Raw genomic sequence first — 18,073 nt, 5'->3', positions numbered from 1 at the left:
GAGGCTGGAAGTATTTTAGAATTCAGAAATTTTTAGGTTTCAGGAAGATAATTTCATGCATATAACTTATGTAATGTGCTAGTAGGTAACATAACATCCCCAACAGGTCTGTGCCCTGCAATCAAGCACATTGGTATTTCTGCAGAGAAACGAATGAATATTCATACTAAGTAGAATAAACAGTCTTTAAACAGTCTTATATAAGTTCAGATTTTGCTGCCAAATAAGTTTGCACCAAACTTAGAGAAAACTTTTCAAATCAATTAAACTTCGTAATGAGAAACTAGGTGCTTTTGTCTCCTACCAGTTGTTTTGGGGTTTTCATTTGCTCTTCACTCTCCTGTTCTTGCTGATGTGCTGAGAAAGGCTCATGGTTGTAGAAAGAGATAATGTGAAAGCACAGCTTTGACTTTTATCAGAAGCTTCATCGCTAATGGCAATAAGCAAGTTGTCTGTAAGAAGGGAAGTGCTTCCTTCTCAGCATCAATGTGTCCTCCCTAGATAAATAAAACATATCCATCTCCCTGGAAGTACACAGTTGATAAACAGTTTCCCATGTTAAAGCTTTTAGAAGCCTCTAGTTTGTATGAAAACCCAACTCTTGACCTCTGCTCTCTAGGCTCTTGCTAATGGCAATACTTATTATCTATTTCAAGTTCTTACGACCCAGTTGCAATTAATTGCAATGTTGATACACTTAGTCAGGATGATAGATGCTTTCATAATTTGATGATGAAGTGAGTAAGGTGGGTAAAGGGTACATTTATCCTAGACTTTAGGTAGAATGTTTTCATTAGCAACAGCTCAAACATAAATGGTGATTTCAGGTTGAAGAAAAGTTTTCAAGCAGTGACTCACAAATTTTTCTGTTTTCAACACTTAGAATATAATAATGGTCAGAATATCCATGAGAATATCATAAAAAAAAGAAAGGGTATAGAAACAGTCTTTAAACCCTCTACCTCAAATCTTCCAGCTCTTCTGTCAACCCAAATCCAACTAGGATTGAAGACAATAACAGGCTGTGGCCCTGGCTGGTTCGGCTTGGTGGTTAGAGAGTCAGCCCTCAGACTGAAGGGTCCTGGGTTCGATTCCAGCCAAGGGCATGTACCTCGGTTGCAGGCTCGATCCCCGGCCTTGGTTGGGGCATGTGCAAGAGGCGACCAATCGATGTGTCTCTCTCACATCGATGTTTCTCTCTCTCTCCCTTCCACTCTCTGAAAAGCAATCAAAAAAATATCCTCAGGTGAGGATTAAAAAAAAGAAGAGGCTGTAGCATCTATCAGAGAGACGACTAAGAAGGAGCCTCACAATTGCAGGTTAATGAAAAAAATATCCATCTGGCTAACACATGATGGACACCCTCACAACAGTACTTGCTGGGTTTCCCCTGGCTTTATATAGTCATGTTATTCCAGGATTTTGTTCTACTCTTTTCTCATTCCCTTCACCCAGGGTGATTTTTCAGCTAACAGGCAAGGGCTATGAATCATCTGGGCAGCAGAGAAGACAGGGCTGGGTCCTCAGTGATGCTCCTCTGTCCTATGCTGCCTTTTATCTGCCCCTTGGCTAACGGCCTCTATTCTTGCTATATTTGCCAAGAGGGCTGGAACGAATGTGTGATAGGTCCTCTCAGCAATCTTAAAAGGGAAGAATTATACTCCTTGTAAGAATAGGGAAACTGAGATCCAGAGAGGGTAAGTGCCTTTTTTATAAGGATCATGTAGACATAAATGATAGAGCCTGTAGCCTTGTCTAGTTAAAAAAAAAAAAAAAAAGAATGAGAATAACTTAGGGAAAAAATAATTTTATTTCATATATTGTCTAGCAAGCTTCTATCTATAGTTATACTTGATTAAACTGCACATATATATTCTGTAGGGACCTTCTTAAAGGAATAAAATTTGTAGGGATAGTGACATTTATGATCAGGAGAAATGGACCAAAGAAGAAGGGAAAACACAAGAATGATTAAAACCAATAATTAAATACATTCAACAATAAAGATAAATTTAAAAATAAAATAAAAAGCTAAAAACAATGCTTAAACCTTTTTTTTAATCCTCACCTGAGGATATTTTTCATTGCTTCTCAGAGGGAGTAGAAGGGAGAGAGAGAAACATCAATGTGAGAGAGACACATTGGTTGCCTCCCGCACTCACCCTGATGGGAGCCCAGGATCCAGCTCGCAACCAAGTTACGTGGCCCTTGGCTGGAATTGAATTCAGGGCCCTTCAGTCCACAGGCCGACACTCTAACCACTGAGCCAAACTGGCCAGGGATGATTATATCTTTTTCTCCTCTGTATAGTTAGCATGGGCATGGTTCCTGCAGGTCTGGAAGGAGAAGACATTGTATAACTGTACGTATACTCATCTAATGTGAAAAGAGAGTAGAAAATAAAAATCTAACACAAATGGTAGTTTTGTTTCTGGTGAGTGTGCAAAGAGCCAAGCAAAATCTTCTACACCAGACAGTTTAAATTGCTTTCTTAAGGCAGATTTAAGAGTGATTTGGTTCATAATCTTTGCTAGCAAAAATGCACCTTTGTGTCTCTGTGAGTTGTGTTTACTTTTTCTGCATTTAAATTCATCCACCCAACTTCACACACACATGACCCACATGAAATATATGTGGAATAAAATTTTTCCAGATCAGATTGCAAATATTTCTCTCTCTCTGTCTCTCTCTCTCCATTATCAGAAAGTCAGGTTTCATGCTAGAATCCAGAAAAGGAAGCTGGAACATGAGTCAAAGCGCCTTGTAGCAGAGAGGAAGTATGAGATGGGGCCTAGTAATCTTCATAGCCTTCATAGGCACAGCTGCTCCTGTTGTCTGCTCCGTTTTGTGAGGTGTCCTTGACTCTGAGCAGAGCTTACTAGGGTGTCCTACTACTTGGCCCTCTTGACTAATTTGCAAGAATGTATGTGGGTATATTAACCAGTGTATATAAATCTAACTATTATAAATATTTCTAAGTGAAAATAAATAATACATGTTTAATGTGAGATGTCCAGGTATTGTGATAGGCCTGTAGGGAATGATATTTATCAAAATCGTCTGATCAGCCTGTATGCTAACTGGTCTTCTTAATCAAATGTTTGGCACTGTAGAGGACTCATCAAGTCCTCTTCATTAGCTGTTCATTAGTATGGTAAACAGAATTAAGTTTTTAATATACATATTAGTTAAATTGTTTGATTAGCATTTTGATGTCTTCTGGGGTTAAACAAGAAATCAGAGGAAGCTGAATTTGATGTTAAACTGAGCATATAGGCATGGTACTCAGTAAGTCAAACTCAGCAAGTGGAACCATCAGCAAACACTCAGAAAACGGGTAAAACCTTATGGATCTGATATGTCTAATATATATGCCATGTCTAATAGATATGCCTAGTTTGGTGTAGTAGAAACAAATATATATATACAAGAAAATAAATTTTAAAAAATTGGTCTGAGCATCAAGGAACATCAAGTTATATTTAATTAGATTTGTAACATCTTGTTTTCCCCCTTAAATATAGAATAATTTTGCATGCCAACAGGATAAAACTGTGAGAAAATAATTATAAACAGAAGTGTTTTTAAAACTTGACTTATCCTCCCTCTGCCTAAAATACAGTAACACTTCTGGACAATGAAAAATTGCTAGATTAAAATATAATGATCTAGGGTTACTATTATTAAAAGCTCATTAAAATTGATAAGAAGATCACTAAGACCCTAATATGAAAATGAGCAAAGGACATGAACAAACAATACATACCAATAGAGATAATTAGCAAGCAAACATATGGGAAAATAGTTAACCTTGCTAGGCGTCAAAGAAATAGAAGCCAAAATTACATTGTGTTAATAGTGTACCATTTAAATGTATAAAAGAAATTATATTCTGGTAAACTCTATCAAATGTTTAAAGGAGAATGAACAATAATTCTTCATAAACTCTTCCAAAAAATGTAAGAGGAGGAAACACTTCCCAGTTCATTCTATGAGTGCAGTATTACCCAGATATTGAAACTGAACACAAGTATTACAAGAAAACTACAGAACAATAGCTCATATGAATATAGGTGCAGAAATCCTCAACAAAATACTAGTAGACCAAGTCTTGTAACATAAAAAAAGATTATACAACATGACCAAGTAAGTTTTATCCTAGGAATGCATGGGTAGTTCAACAAAAATCAATCAGGGTAATATACCACATTAATAAAGGAAAAGAAACCACATGATCACCTCAACACACACAGAAAAGCATTTGACAAAATCCAATGCCCTTTCATGAGAAAAACATTCAATAAACTCAAAATAAAAGAGTACTCCTTCAACCTAATAAAGGACAACTACAAAATCCTGAGGTTAACATCGTACTTAATGGTTGGACACTTTTCCCTAAGATCAGGAACATGACAAGCATCCTTCACCACTACTGTCTGATATTGTACTAGAGGTACTAGTTTAAGCAAGTAGGCAGGTAAATTTTTTTAAGAAAAGTTATGTTGATTGGAAAGGAAGAAGTAAAATTATTTGTATTTGTATATGACATAATCTTATATACAAAATCTAAAGGGATGTACACAAAAACTATCAGAAGTAATAAATGAGTTTAGCAAAGTTGCAGGATATCAGATAATATATAAAAACCAACTGTATTTCTAAAGACTATCAACGAACAATCTAAATGAAATTTTAAAAGCAATTGCATTTGTGATCACATTGAAAGAATAAAATTCTTAGGAATAAATTTAACAAAAAATGTGTAAGACTTGTACACTAAAAACCAGAAGACATGGTTGAAAAAAATTAAAGATGACCTAAATAAATGAAAAGATATTTTATATTTATAGATTAGAAGACTTAACACTGTTAACATGGCAACACACTTCAAATTAATATGCAGATTCAGCACACTATTTATCAAAATCCTAGCTGCCTTTTTGGATAGAAATTGACAAACTTATTGTAAAATTCACATGGGAATCCAAGGAACTTAAAATAGCCAAAACAATCTTGACAAATTGGAGGACATATCTTTCTCAATTTTAAAATTTACTACAAAAATAAAGTAAACAGGAAAGTGCATTACTGATATAAGGCATAGTTGAACTGAATTGAGAATCTAGAAATAAACCCTTACACTTAGGGTCCATTGATTTCAATAAGAATGCCAAGACAATTCAAATAGGGAAAAGAAGAGTCTTTCAACACATAGTGCTGGGACAACTGGATATCCACATGCAAAAAATAAGTTAAACACTAATTCACACAAAAATTAACTCAGAATGGTTCATAGACCTAAACGTAAGGGCTAAGACTATGAAACTCTTAGAAGAAAACATAGATGTAAATCTTTGTGACCTAGGATTACGAAATAGTTTCTTGATACAGCAGCAAAAGAACAAGGCACAAAAAGAATAAGTAAATAAATGAGACTCCATCAAAATTAAAAATGTGTGCTTCAAAGGACACCATCAAGAAAGCGGAGAAGAAAGAGCAAGGAATGGGAGAAGCGGAGAAACTAGAATCCTCATACATTGCTTGTGGGAATGTAAAAACAGTGTGCCACTTTTGAAAACAGTTTATCAATTCTCCATTAAGTTAAATATAGAGTTACTATAGCCTAGCAATTTTACTCCTACTTAGGTATTCATAGAATTTGAAACACATCTACACAAAAACTTGTATACAAATGCTCATAACAATATTATTTATAATAGCCAAAGAGTGGAAACAACCTAAATGTCCATCAACAGATGAACTGATGAAGAAGAGCGTTATAACCATACAATGGAATATTTTTCAGCAATAAAAAGGGATGAAATACTGATTTACACTACAACATAGATGAACCTAAGGAAAAAAAATTAGCCTCAGTGAAAGAAACCAGATAGAAAAGATCACAGATTATATGATTCCAGTTATACATAATGTTCAGAATAGGCAAGTCCATAAAAACAGAAAGTTGATTGGTTTTTGCCAGTGCCTGAGAGGAGGGAAAACGGAGTGATTGCTAATGTGTATGAGTGGTATGTGAATGATATTTCAATAAAGCTGTTATTTAAAAAAGAAAGTATTCAGTGTTGGCAAGACTGTGGTAAAACTGGTACTATTACATATTGCTAGCAGCTTAGAAAGCAGTGTAATATTTTTCTAAAGCAAGTTTGCCTGTATGTCCCACGAGCCATCCAAGTCTTCCCATTCAATAATCTTGTCCCTGAAAATTTACACTATGCTCAATGTCAAAACAATTTAAAAAGCTACATGCTTGAAGATATTATTTTATTCATAACACCAAAAAAACTGGAAACACATCAAATGCTTTAAAAATGATTGTAAGTGACAGTACACTAATTTAACAAAGTATTTTTCAAAATTATATGATGAATTGTTAAGTAAAAATGTTACACATATAATTATATCTTTAAAATCTTTTACATTATTTATACATATAGACAAGGATGAACAAAGAAAATGGATATGAGAAAAGAAGTGATTTGTTAGCATGCTATAATCATGGGATCCCACTCTTGTGTTTTTTGTATTAGTTTTGCAAGGATTATGAATTGACTATAATATGCTTTGCTTTTATAAAATATTTTTCTAATACTTGGAGGATTTCTGTATGTTCTTTTGGTTATGTCATACTGCAGAAAGATGTGCAGATACTCTGGATATCAAGAAGGTGATTCTGACCAGGTGGCCTGGCTCAGCAGTTGAGCATCTACCTAGGATCCAGGAGACCGTGGTTCAATTTCCAGTCAGGGTACCAGCCTGGGTTTTGGGCTCAATCCCCAGTAGGGGGCATGCAGGAGGAAGCTGATCAATGACTCTCATCACTGATGTTTCTATCTCTCTCTCTCTCCCTCTCCCTTCCTCTGAAATCAATGAAGACATTTAAAAAAAAAAAAAGATGATTCTGCATATGAGGCATCTTCTTGGACATTTACACCATGGAATACTATGCAACTGTAAAAAAGAAGGATCCCTCGCCCTTTGAGACAGCATGGTGGGACCTGGAAACTATTATGCTAAGTGAAATAAGCCAGTAGGAGAAGGACATGTATCACATGATCTCATTCATATGTGGAATGTAATGAACAAAATAAATCGAAGAACAAAATAGATCCAGAGACAGAAGTATGCAACAGACTGAGGGATCTCAGAGGGAAGGGGGAGAAGGAAAGAGATCCATCAGGGAACGCATACGCATATATGCGTAACCCAAGGACACAGATAATAGTGGGATGAAGCCCTGAGGATGGGATGGGAGTGGGAAGGAGTGAGGTCAATGGGGGAAAAGGGGGGTATTTATAATACTTTCAACAATAAAGATAAATTTTTTTAAAAAAAGATGATTTTGATCAGAAGACACCAGGTGATCTTAGCAACACTGGAAGACTAACCTGAGTGTAGTGAGGCAACTTGGCTGTGGTTGCCCCAGAAGAGCAACCATGCTGGGGGGAGCCATTGGCCTTTCCACTGACAAAGACTAGCAGGACAGACTTTTTGCATCCTGAAAAAGAAGTTTGTAATTACAGGAATGGTTACCCTAAAGAATGCTCCTTGTATAAATCAGAGACTGTAACAAGTCACTAGATCTTGAAATTTAAAAATAAAAAATACAAGTATGACATACTTTTATAATTTTTAAAATGAAAGCATATTATATATACATTTATATATACAAATCTTAAGTCTACAACTGGGTGAATATTTAAAGAAGTATAAATTAATTTTGCTACCTCCTGGATCAAGACAGAACTTTCCTGGCAGCACCAGCAGGCTCTTGGTGCCCACTTGCTCTTGATACCCCTGCCAAGAGCAAACACTCTCTGACTCAAATCACCATAGATTAGGTTTGCTGCTCTTGGACTTGATAAATATGGAATTATTCAGCCTGTACTCTTTTGTGTCCCCTTTCTCTTGCTCACCTGGGAGATTCATTATGTCTGGGGGATTCATCCATGATGAGCACATAGATAGAATTCATTCTTTTTCATTGCTGTGCAGTATTGTCACTGGGCTTACAATTTCTGCAATCTGTCTCCTAAAGAACATAGAAAAGGTTAGTGAATTTCCTTTTATTTAAATTTCATTCTGATGTTAAACATATACATAATTAAATGATCTGTCTTAAGAGGAGAAAATTTCAGGTAATAAAAAAAAATTTCTGCTAAGAGCATTTGGTCCTCTAGGAGAAAGAACTTAGTTGGGGAGAGAGCTGAATAAATAAAATGAGCAGATGTTTGGGAGAATATGTGGCATTGTGCAGTAATCCTGTGGAGAGGGTAGGCAGAGCCAGAAAGGAGAGGGATTGACCAGCTGATCAAAATGGTGAACAAAGGAAATGTATAAGCCCAGAAGGGTTTGCAGGGAGCACGGTGATCACACAGCCCTTTGGATTCTTGGGTTTGAGGCACATGAGATGTGATTCCAGTGGTCTGTTCTGTCCTACTATAAAGCCATCTCTTCTGTCCTAGCCAGAAGATTAGGGTAGGTTCCAGTGGGAGTTGCGAGAAAAACTTTTATTCCAGTCTATCAGCAAGCTCAGCTTCCAGAGAGTAAATAGTGAACAGGCTTTGATCAGGAAAAGGGACTAGGTTCCGAAGAGCTGTAAACTGCATTTCAGAGCTTGCTCTGGAAGGACGCAGAGATTACATTAAATTATAATAGCAATAGTAGTAATAATATTAGTATAAGTCTGTTTTTACCTCATGGGGAGATTGGGGCAGGTGTTTTCTGTATCTGAAGCTCGTGACCTTCTCAGTGGTTTCTCACTCCCCTCTACAGTGCCTTCTCCCCCTCAGAGCTTGGTTCATTGAATCTTCATTTCCTAGAAAGGTCAGTAATTACTAACTTGTGCATCTATAGAAGAAGCAGAATCTATATTGCTGTCTGTTTGCCGATCCAGCCTTCTATTGACAGAAAAAAGTCTTTGTCTTAACTAAATGTATTAAAATGTATAGAATATATTTTGAACAGTTAAATAGTTTTACTTTCTCCATAATTAAGGTAAAACAAAATAATGTTCTGGTGTGAGCTAGCACTCTTTCGCTAAGGTCTGTGTGACCTTGGGGAAATTGTTTCTTGTAGTCTGAGTTTCCTCAACTGTAAAACTATAAACTTAAATTAAGAGATCTCTAGAGTGGGTTTTAAAATGCTAAAATAATTTATCTCTAATTCAAGTCAGGTAGAGAATCTTAAAAAAAAAAAGTTCCCCTTTGATGTTAGGCTTAGCCTTACATTAGTACTGACTCCAGGAACCAAACATTTATTTGGTTTAGAATGACTTAGAATTATATTCTGCTAGACTTTGGATGCTAAACGTCGAAGTCACAGTGTATCTACTGAAGCAGCAGGTAAATAATTACAATTGAAGAAGAGTGATGAGACCCTGACCAAAGAGGGGTCTTTTTGGTTTAGATAGAGAAAGTGCCAAATGTCAGATAACATTAGATTAATTGGAGATCCAGAGAACATTTAGGTCAGGCTAACAAATTTATCTTTATTTGTGCTCTTAGCAACCTGTGTGCCAGGTGTTTATTACTCTTGGACAAGCACCTTCTGTTTATCTGGGGAGAGTTCATTGAGACATGAGTCTCCATTATATAGGAGACATTAAGTGATAGGAAGTTGGCAGGCCAAGCCCATGTTGTACGGGAACATGTCTTATCAGGAGGAAATGGTCATGGTTAAGAGTTTCTTAGACAAACTGTAAGTTAGGCTCATGTTTAAATTACCCCTGATTATAAGATAATCACCAGAGAAAATGTGTGGTCATCCTCCATGGAATTGTGCTTATTTCAGGCAAAATTATTCCTTACGCCCATCCCTCCTTTTCAGTGCCCAATATATAATAACTCCAGCTGTCAAATGGTGATGCAAGGAATGGAAATTCCATTTTTCTTTTCTTCTACAGAAAACACAAAGATCTTCCCATGCAATCTTCTGGGCTATTGTCATACAGTATGATTTATGTATTTCTTGTATGTTTCTTTCTTTTTAAATCTAGAAGTGTATTCTTTTGTTTTATTGGGCTATTTATTCTCTTGACATCCTTGGATGTGAGTTAATGGAACCATGATAAAAGGATAGAGAAGTAGAACAAACAAGCCTGATGGTATAGATTCAGGACCGCCTGACAGATTAGGGATGGCAAGGATAGGAGCAAAAGATAAAATCACCTGATTCATGTGCTCTGGATGGTCCAAATAAAACTGTGCTGGAAGGTTTCGCTATGCTGGGACTCTGAAAAATAAATGCAGGAAAAACTGGGTTATGATTCTAGGGATTAAGAAGAGACATTCATTTTCCTTTTAAAAATTAATTTTGATACATAAAATATAAATGCTTAGTCTAAGAGCATAGCACAATGCTTTGCATGATATGAGCATTTAATAGATATTTGTTTATTAAAGTCAGGGAAAGGAGTTGCTGAATGTGAGGCTAAGGAGATGGAGTGGGCAGATATATTTTATTTTGTCTGCCTGGAAGAGCACTCACCCCCTTTCTGGCCACACCCCATCCATGTGACTAGGATTATAAGGTGCTACTGTTCTACAGATACTACTGGTCATTGTTGGTGTCGAGATGGAAACCCAAACTAAATAATTCTAGTGCCTTCCCTCCACAGTGATTGGCCCAGAGAAGTACACTTAACAAAGCTGAATCAACTGGAGGGCTTCTCCAGGATTTTTCAAATTGGAACCATGGAAAATCATAATAAAGTTGAAATAAGGTAAGTGTGAAAACTGCTGGTGGTTGCTATAATATAGGAGGAAATAAGTTTGACATGGCGAAGTCAACCTGTAGAGACAAGAGAGGGAGAAGAGTCCTGACCACATTTGTCCCTGGTTCTAGCTGTCCCCAAGGCCCAGTTTTATTCCTGCCTTTTGTGATATTTGGTCACTTGAGCCAACACTGCCCTACTCACCAAAGCTGAGAACATTATCTAAGACAAGGGGGAATTAACATAGAAGTAGAACTGGGCTGATTTGGGAGTAATCTGGACTCAAGCAGTGTGAGGTCAAGGGTCATGTCTTTCATCTTTGTAGTCACAGTGCCTAAGACAGTGCATAGCGCACAACTGGCAGTCAGTAATTGTGCAGTCATTCAAAATATAGTCTTACCCGGCCGGTTGTGGCTGGGCGGTTGAGCATTGACCTAGAATCCAGGTGATCGGGGCTCGATTCCCGGTCCGGGCACATGCCCGGATTGCGGGCTTGATCAATGGCTCTCTCATCATTGATGTTTCTATCTCTCTCTGTCCCTCTCCTTTCCTCTCTCTGAAATCAATAAAGATATATTAAAAAAAAAAACAAACCCAAAATATAGTCGTTACGTGTCCAGAAAACATTCTAAGTGCTGAGAATAAAATAGTGAACAAGACAAATGCAGTCCTTGCCCTTAAGAAGTTTTCATTCAAGTGAAGAGCTCAGACAAGATAACTGTCAATGGTAATAAAAAGTGATGATTTTTTGGCAGGGGAATATATTAATTTCGGTTATCAGGGGACAAGTGCTATGTAGCCTAGCTAATCTAAGTGTAAAAGAGAATTGTTAGGTAACAGGTTATTTCATAGGACAAAGGGAGGAAGGTATCCTGACCTTAGGGATGACAGGGACCAGGAATTAGAGAGCCATCGACTACACAAGCAGTGTTCTCTTTCTGACTCTCCTCTCTGCTTCTCTTCATTTTTGCCAAAGACTGACTTCTTTGCTTACCAGTCTAAGTGCTGTTATAAAGCTGGTCACATCTTCCAAGTACAAACCTTTCTGAAGAAGATAATTATATTGACAAGAATTCCCCTGAGGAGGAATATCTAGTTTGAAAGTAATACCTTGATAAGCTGATTGGCTTAGTGGTTGAGCCCTCAGGGCATGCAAAAGTTGCAAAAGATGATTTCTCTAAACTGTTATGCATAAAACATGGGGAAGAACGAATGTGACCCAGAAGAGACAGGAAGGAGAGGAGGAGAGAGACTGAATGACCTCTCTCCCCTTCACCTCATTTACAGTAGAGACTACAAAAACTGATCAGATATTTTCATGGAAACTAGTGAGAAAGCTGAATTCTGTCTGGGTTGTAGGAAAACAAAATAGTCTATGAATAGGCAAGAATCAAGGATAACCAAGTTACACAAGTTAAAGGCTCAGCCACCTGGGGAGACTGGCTAGTTCTCTCTGTTACTGTGGTAGGCAGTTAGACAGACATGAACAGAGCAAGGACTACGGGCCAGGTACAGAAGGTCACCAGGGTGGAAAGTGACAGGTGCCTAGGGAAGGAAAATTGTAGGGTGGGACTTCGCCCCCAGGGCGACCTTTTCTCCCCTAGCATATCATTGGTCTTGCAGTTTGGACCCCCTGACTTTTCCTCCCTAGAGATAACATCTAGGCCTCAGTGGTATTTCAGCTCCAGGCCCAGAAAAAGCAACAAAACCAGCCACAGCTGACCTCAGAACCAGCTGCAATGGATAATGATACCTCCTCTCCCCACTCTGCCCTGGCACCAACCAATCAGTAGGGTTGGGGTCTCTCAGTGGAGACCCCAGCCTGAAAGTATGCGCCTGGAAAGCTGCAGAATATTATAGTGAGATCTTCCCCTGGGACCTCCTCTAAGATCTCCACCCTTAAAACCTTTAGGACAGAGGACCCAGTGTGCTCTCCCTCCCAGGGGCACCCCACACCTTCTCCCCCACCCTCCCAGACACATTACCTTTAGCTTCCTCACTCCCAAGCTCCAAGGACCCTTCCTTTGCCTCTATAACTTGTTTCCTAAGGCCATCTTGTAAATTACATTTTCCACCTCTATAATTTACCAAATAAATGTTGTCTTGTAGTCGGAGTCTTGGCTCTGAATTCTTTTCTAGCCAGAACTCAAGTACCGAGGTTCCTGAACCCAGGTCTAGTGTGACTCCACCAGTCTAACACCTGGTGCCGTTCTCTGCCAGCTACACCACTATTTCAAATTGCCAGAGAAAAGACTCTGATTGGCTCATCTTGGGACTGGTCTGACTAATAGGGAAGTGGGATGGTGTAAAAATGACTCTTGGGGGTGAATTTAAGGGGGTGAAAGGGACAGTTAAGGGGATTCTTGTGAATTGGGCGGATGTTCTAAAAAGTATTCAATATAGGGAAGAAGTGTCAAGGGAACGTATAAGAGAGGTGTCTAATCCAAGCTGAATGAAAGAATGAATAAACTGGACTTCCTTGGATGGTCTGGCAAAAGCTGCGATATATGTTAACAAATAAAAGGGGTTCTATGGAAAGTAACCTCACTGGGTGATCTGATCATAAATTCCTACTGGGCAGGTCATGGTGGGTAGTCATGCCCCAGGCCTATAACTTCTGTAGTGAAAGGTTTTTAAACCAGCCCTGTCTATTCATTGCTCTTGTGCATCTAGGTTAACACATCTTTGAAATACTAGAATACCCTGGAAGAGGGTATTAACCCTCACAAGAGCACATCATCTTGTTAACTATTTTGTAATCTAATCCCTGTCTTGGTTTTTCCCACCTCCATGTAATCTTCCTTAACTCTCATCCTTAATTTAAAACGCACAAAAGAAGCTGCAAAACAGTTACTTTCTGAAGCATTTTAGATCTTACTCCCTGACATACGTCATCAGTTTGGCTCAAATAAACTCTTATTAAAAATTCCCTACAGGTTTGAACATTTCTCACATCAGCATCTATATAGAAAGAAGGCATGGCTATGATGCAGTCCAAGTCAAGAATAAGTAAAAGGTAGAAAAGAGAGTAATAAGAATTAGAGGTGGCAAAATATAAGTCATGAGAGGGAGAGAGAGAGAGAGAGACTGGAGGCCCGTTGACGAGGGGAAGGCACATAATGAGACACTACTGTGCTAGTAGCTGGATGCTGTTCCAGTTCTCCTAGAGGTCTGACTTTGTGAGCAAACTTCTGTTACCCCCAAGGCCTGGTGTTTTGGCTGCTAGACTTTTTTTCTGTTTCTCCTTACTTTCTTAACTTTTCTTATTTTCTTCAGTACCCTGAAAATAACTACCATAATTAAAATGCCCTGAGTACTTTTATGATTCTGAGAATCTGAAAGAGCTTAACAAAACATGGAAGGAAAGAAGGAAGGAAAGAAGGGAGGGAGAGAGAAATAAAGAAGTGAGCCGAATTCAGGCTAGCACAGCATTTTTATGATTAAGTAAGAATTAGCCTCTTTCCAATTGCTGTTCCTTTCTCATAATTTCTCTTTTTCTTCCCATTCCCATTTCTTTATTCCATATAATTCTTTCCTTCTTAACCTCCAAATTAAAAAAAAAATCTATCCTACCCATTTTTCCTCTTTTTCTTTCTATTTAGTTACACTTGACATATGCAAATTCGACCTTATACAAATTATTACATAAGGCACATAAAGTTTTAGAGATGTAGAAATGTTGCATTATGTATAGATGAATGCTGTGTATGAAAAGGGGCTGTGTAATAAATCTAGTGGAAAGTAACCTCACAGGGAGATCTGATCATAAATTCCTAACTGAGCAGGTCATGCTCTGTAGTCATGCCCCAGGCCTATAACTTCCCTAGTGAAAGGTTATACTTGCCTGAAGCAAGCCATGTCCATTATTTTTGTGCATCTAGGTTAACACACTTATGAAATGCCTGTTTTTTAAACCACCCTTCACCGCCCCCCCCCAAAGTAAAACCACCCTCAAGAGGGCACATATTCTTCATGACTATCCTGTAATCCGATCAGAGAGGTTTCCCTGTCCTGCTTTGTCCCACATTCATATAATCTTCCTTACATTTCCTCCTAAATTCCAAATGTGTAAAACAAACTGCAAACTGTCACTCTGGGAAGCATTTTTCTCAGTCTGTTGAGATCTTGCTTCCAGATGTACACTATGTTTGGCTCAAACTCTTATAAAATTTTTCTACAGGTTTGGATATTCTTACATGGACAATGCTTGGAAGCAGGGCCCAAAATAGCCTCTACCAGCAAAAGAACAAGGGCTCTTCGGCTCTTCATCTTCTGTTGTCTCTCAGTCCGCACGTCATGGGCTGCCGCAGTGACTTCCCCCAGCATTTCCTTTGACTGGGTTATTGTCTGGTAGCAGTTGAAGTCTCAAACCCTGGGCCCTACTGCCTGGATTTGTATCCCTTTTCTACCATTTACCAGCTGAGGGGCTGAGGGTAAGTCATGTAATCCTTCTAAGCTTCAATTGCCTAATCTACGAAGTTGGGATAATAAGGTTTCCTTCTTTGGAGTTGTTATAAGAAATAAATCAGATGCTTTTAGCATAACGCTCAGCCTGCAGTGAACACTTTTGCCAGTAAATTGAAAGCTCGATGCTGCTCACCCCCAGGACAGGCTTCTTTCTTTCTTGACCTACACGTTAAATTCTTTTTAATTTTTGAGTTACGGGAAAAACAAAAAACAAAACAAAAAAAAACAGAAGAAAACAATTGGGAACCTCTGTGGTAGAAAATGTGGTACAGGGGGTTTCAGATCTAAGACTATTCTTTTTTTTCCCAAGTGGGTTGGACTGATCTGAATTAATATAGTGACAAAGTGAGCTTTATGTTTCCAGTTTGGGCATGGCTCTCAGTTTCTTCTTTCCCAATCTGTCTCTCATTCTCGGTTTTCCTGGACTACTAAATGTGGGGGAGAAGCTCTTAAACTTAGTTTGGAGAAAGAGAAGTGGGAAGAGTAATAGTCAAGGACTGTAACCTAAATATTCTCCCTGTAAAAACAAGTTTCTGTAGAAACTCAGGTCAGATGTCTTTAAACTATAGTACAGTGGAATAAAACATTCTTCAGCTCTCTCGTTGAATGGAGAATTTATCAGGCTGCATTTTTACAAAATCTTCTTTTGTGGAACTAGTGAGAGTCTCTGAGCCATGTTCATATCCATAATAATGAAGCTAGATAAGGGTGCAGGACTCGATTCTGCCCATCAAAACAAACCATCCAAGCGCCGTGTGAAAAGCTTTGATAAGGCCCAGTGAAGATAGTTTATGCAGCCCATTTGTCATTGAATATGGTTTCATCCTTAGCACAACATTTTAAAACAGCTTGATTTTTTAAAGGAAAATCAACAGTCCTTGAGTAAGAATAATATCAGGACAACGATCTTCAATTTAATATGGAGGGCTTTTTTTTTCACATCTCTTTTAGCTTTAAACCACGGGCTTGTATCATAGTCTAAATTCCAACAGTGACTTTCCAATGCTTCCAGATTAATTCTTTCTTACTTTTGTCATGTAGCACAAGAACAGCCTCTTTTCTCGCTTACTGGTGGTTTACAAACTCAATCTTTGAGCCGAGAAAATTCTTTTATCAAATAAAATCTTACTCAGAACCCAGTGGCAGAGTGGAACTGCTCAGGAAATGCCTCCTATCTGGAGGATGATTGGAAAATCACTGCCCTATACCAAAAATGCTTTGTTTGACTGGCAGATTTCATAGCCAGAAGAGAGAAGCAAATGTAACTTGCTCACAGGAATAGAAATTTATGAAGTAGCACATAAATAGAAAATAACAATGGATGCTAACTACATTCATGAAAAGGTTGCATTACAGCATTATGCTTTCTCACTAGAAATAGAAATGGCTAGAGGTTCAAGACTGCATTTCCAAGTGTGCACTCCCTACTTTCCTCCAGCTATAATGGGCTGAAGGTCTAGATTTGAGTAGTTGCCTTTCCTGCCTCTATTTTGAATGTGTCCTCCCAGTAACTAGAATTTGGATATGTCCTAGGTCCAGGCCCTTCAATCCCAAGGGACTGATCTAAACACAGAGAACATGGCCCATCTAGAAGGAACCTGTATCAGAGACAGTACAAAGACATTCTCCTAAATTACTCAGAATTTAACAAAACTGGGGGGAATGGGACTTTTCTTCCCACCCAAGCTTGCCAAATCTTACTTTGCTAAAACATCTCCAATCTTAGAGGCATTACTCTGCAAATAACAACCCCCTGTGTTATTTTTGAGACTAAACATCTTTATGATGAGCCCCATTTTCCAGAGCCAAACCTAGAAAGGAAAAACATTTCAAGTTCCCAAAGTTACCTGGCAGAGCAGTGGAGTAGGGCAGATCCAGTAGCATGTCCCCACTTGTATAGCACAAGACTAGATGAGTCAAAGCATCAGAAGTTTTTCAGAGAATAAGACAGTCATGATAATATATTTTACTCTCATACCCATCCACTACAAAGCTGATTTTCCTGAGTCTCCCAGTTTCTCTGTCCTTGCCCTTCCAGCAGGCAGTCACTGTTCTTCAGAGCTGCTGCTAGTCTAGTAAACAAGGAGTTTTGTGCTTCAGGTCTCCCTGCTCATAACCCACTTCTTTCCACTAAGGTTAGTAAGGAGCATGGTGCTGGAGCTGTATTACACAGGCTCACAAAAGCTGTCTGTGAAAATTTCCAGAATTTTATAAGCCATTACTAAAAATTAAATTGCATAAACTTAGAATAAATTTTTTTAAAGTAATGAATTCTCAATAACTCATCACTTTCTAGTTATTTTACAACTACCTATATTCATGATTATTTAGATTCATTATATCTCTATGTATAAATATTGCATACTAATGTGTTACTGTGCAACTCTTTCCCATTCTACATTCAGTGATGTTCAATTGGCAGCTTGAAATCAATCACAATAAGAGTATTTATACCATGGAAATTGGTGAACACAAAAAAAATTAGGGCTTTCTTATTTTCTGGAGAGCCAGTTGTGCTAAATGTTTACCATCACACGGTTGGCAAGGAATGTTTGAAAAGATGTCTATTTCTTTGCCAATACTGACAACACAATTACTTAAGTTTACATGATTGGCTAGTGAGACATTTTGCCATCAACTAGCTATTTTTATAACATTGTGAACTTTGATACTCACAAGTGGATTCCTTCTTTCTTCCTTTATCATCAGTGAAAACTGTAAACCAGCCACAATAAAGAATTAAATTAGGTTTCAACAAGAAATAAAAACAATGTCAATCAGTTGTGTGGGTAGCACCTTATGCTGTTAGAAAAGTAGTAAAGATATGAAACTCTTAAATACGTTATATAAATATATGAGGCAGAGATGGGGAAA

Source organism: Miniopterus schreibersii (genome assembly GCF_964146895.1).
Source record: "Miniopterus schreibersii genome assembly, chromosome: 2".
Taxonomy (NCBI): Eukaryota; Metazoa; Chordata; class Mammalia; order Chiroptera; family Miniopteridae; genus Miniopterus; species Miniopterus schreibersii.
The sequence above is the reverse complement of the archived record's forward strand: the minus strand, read 5'-3'. Positions refer to the sequence as shown.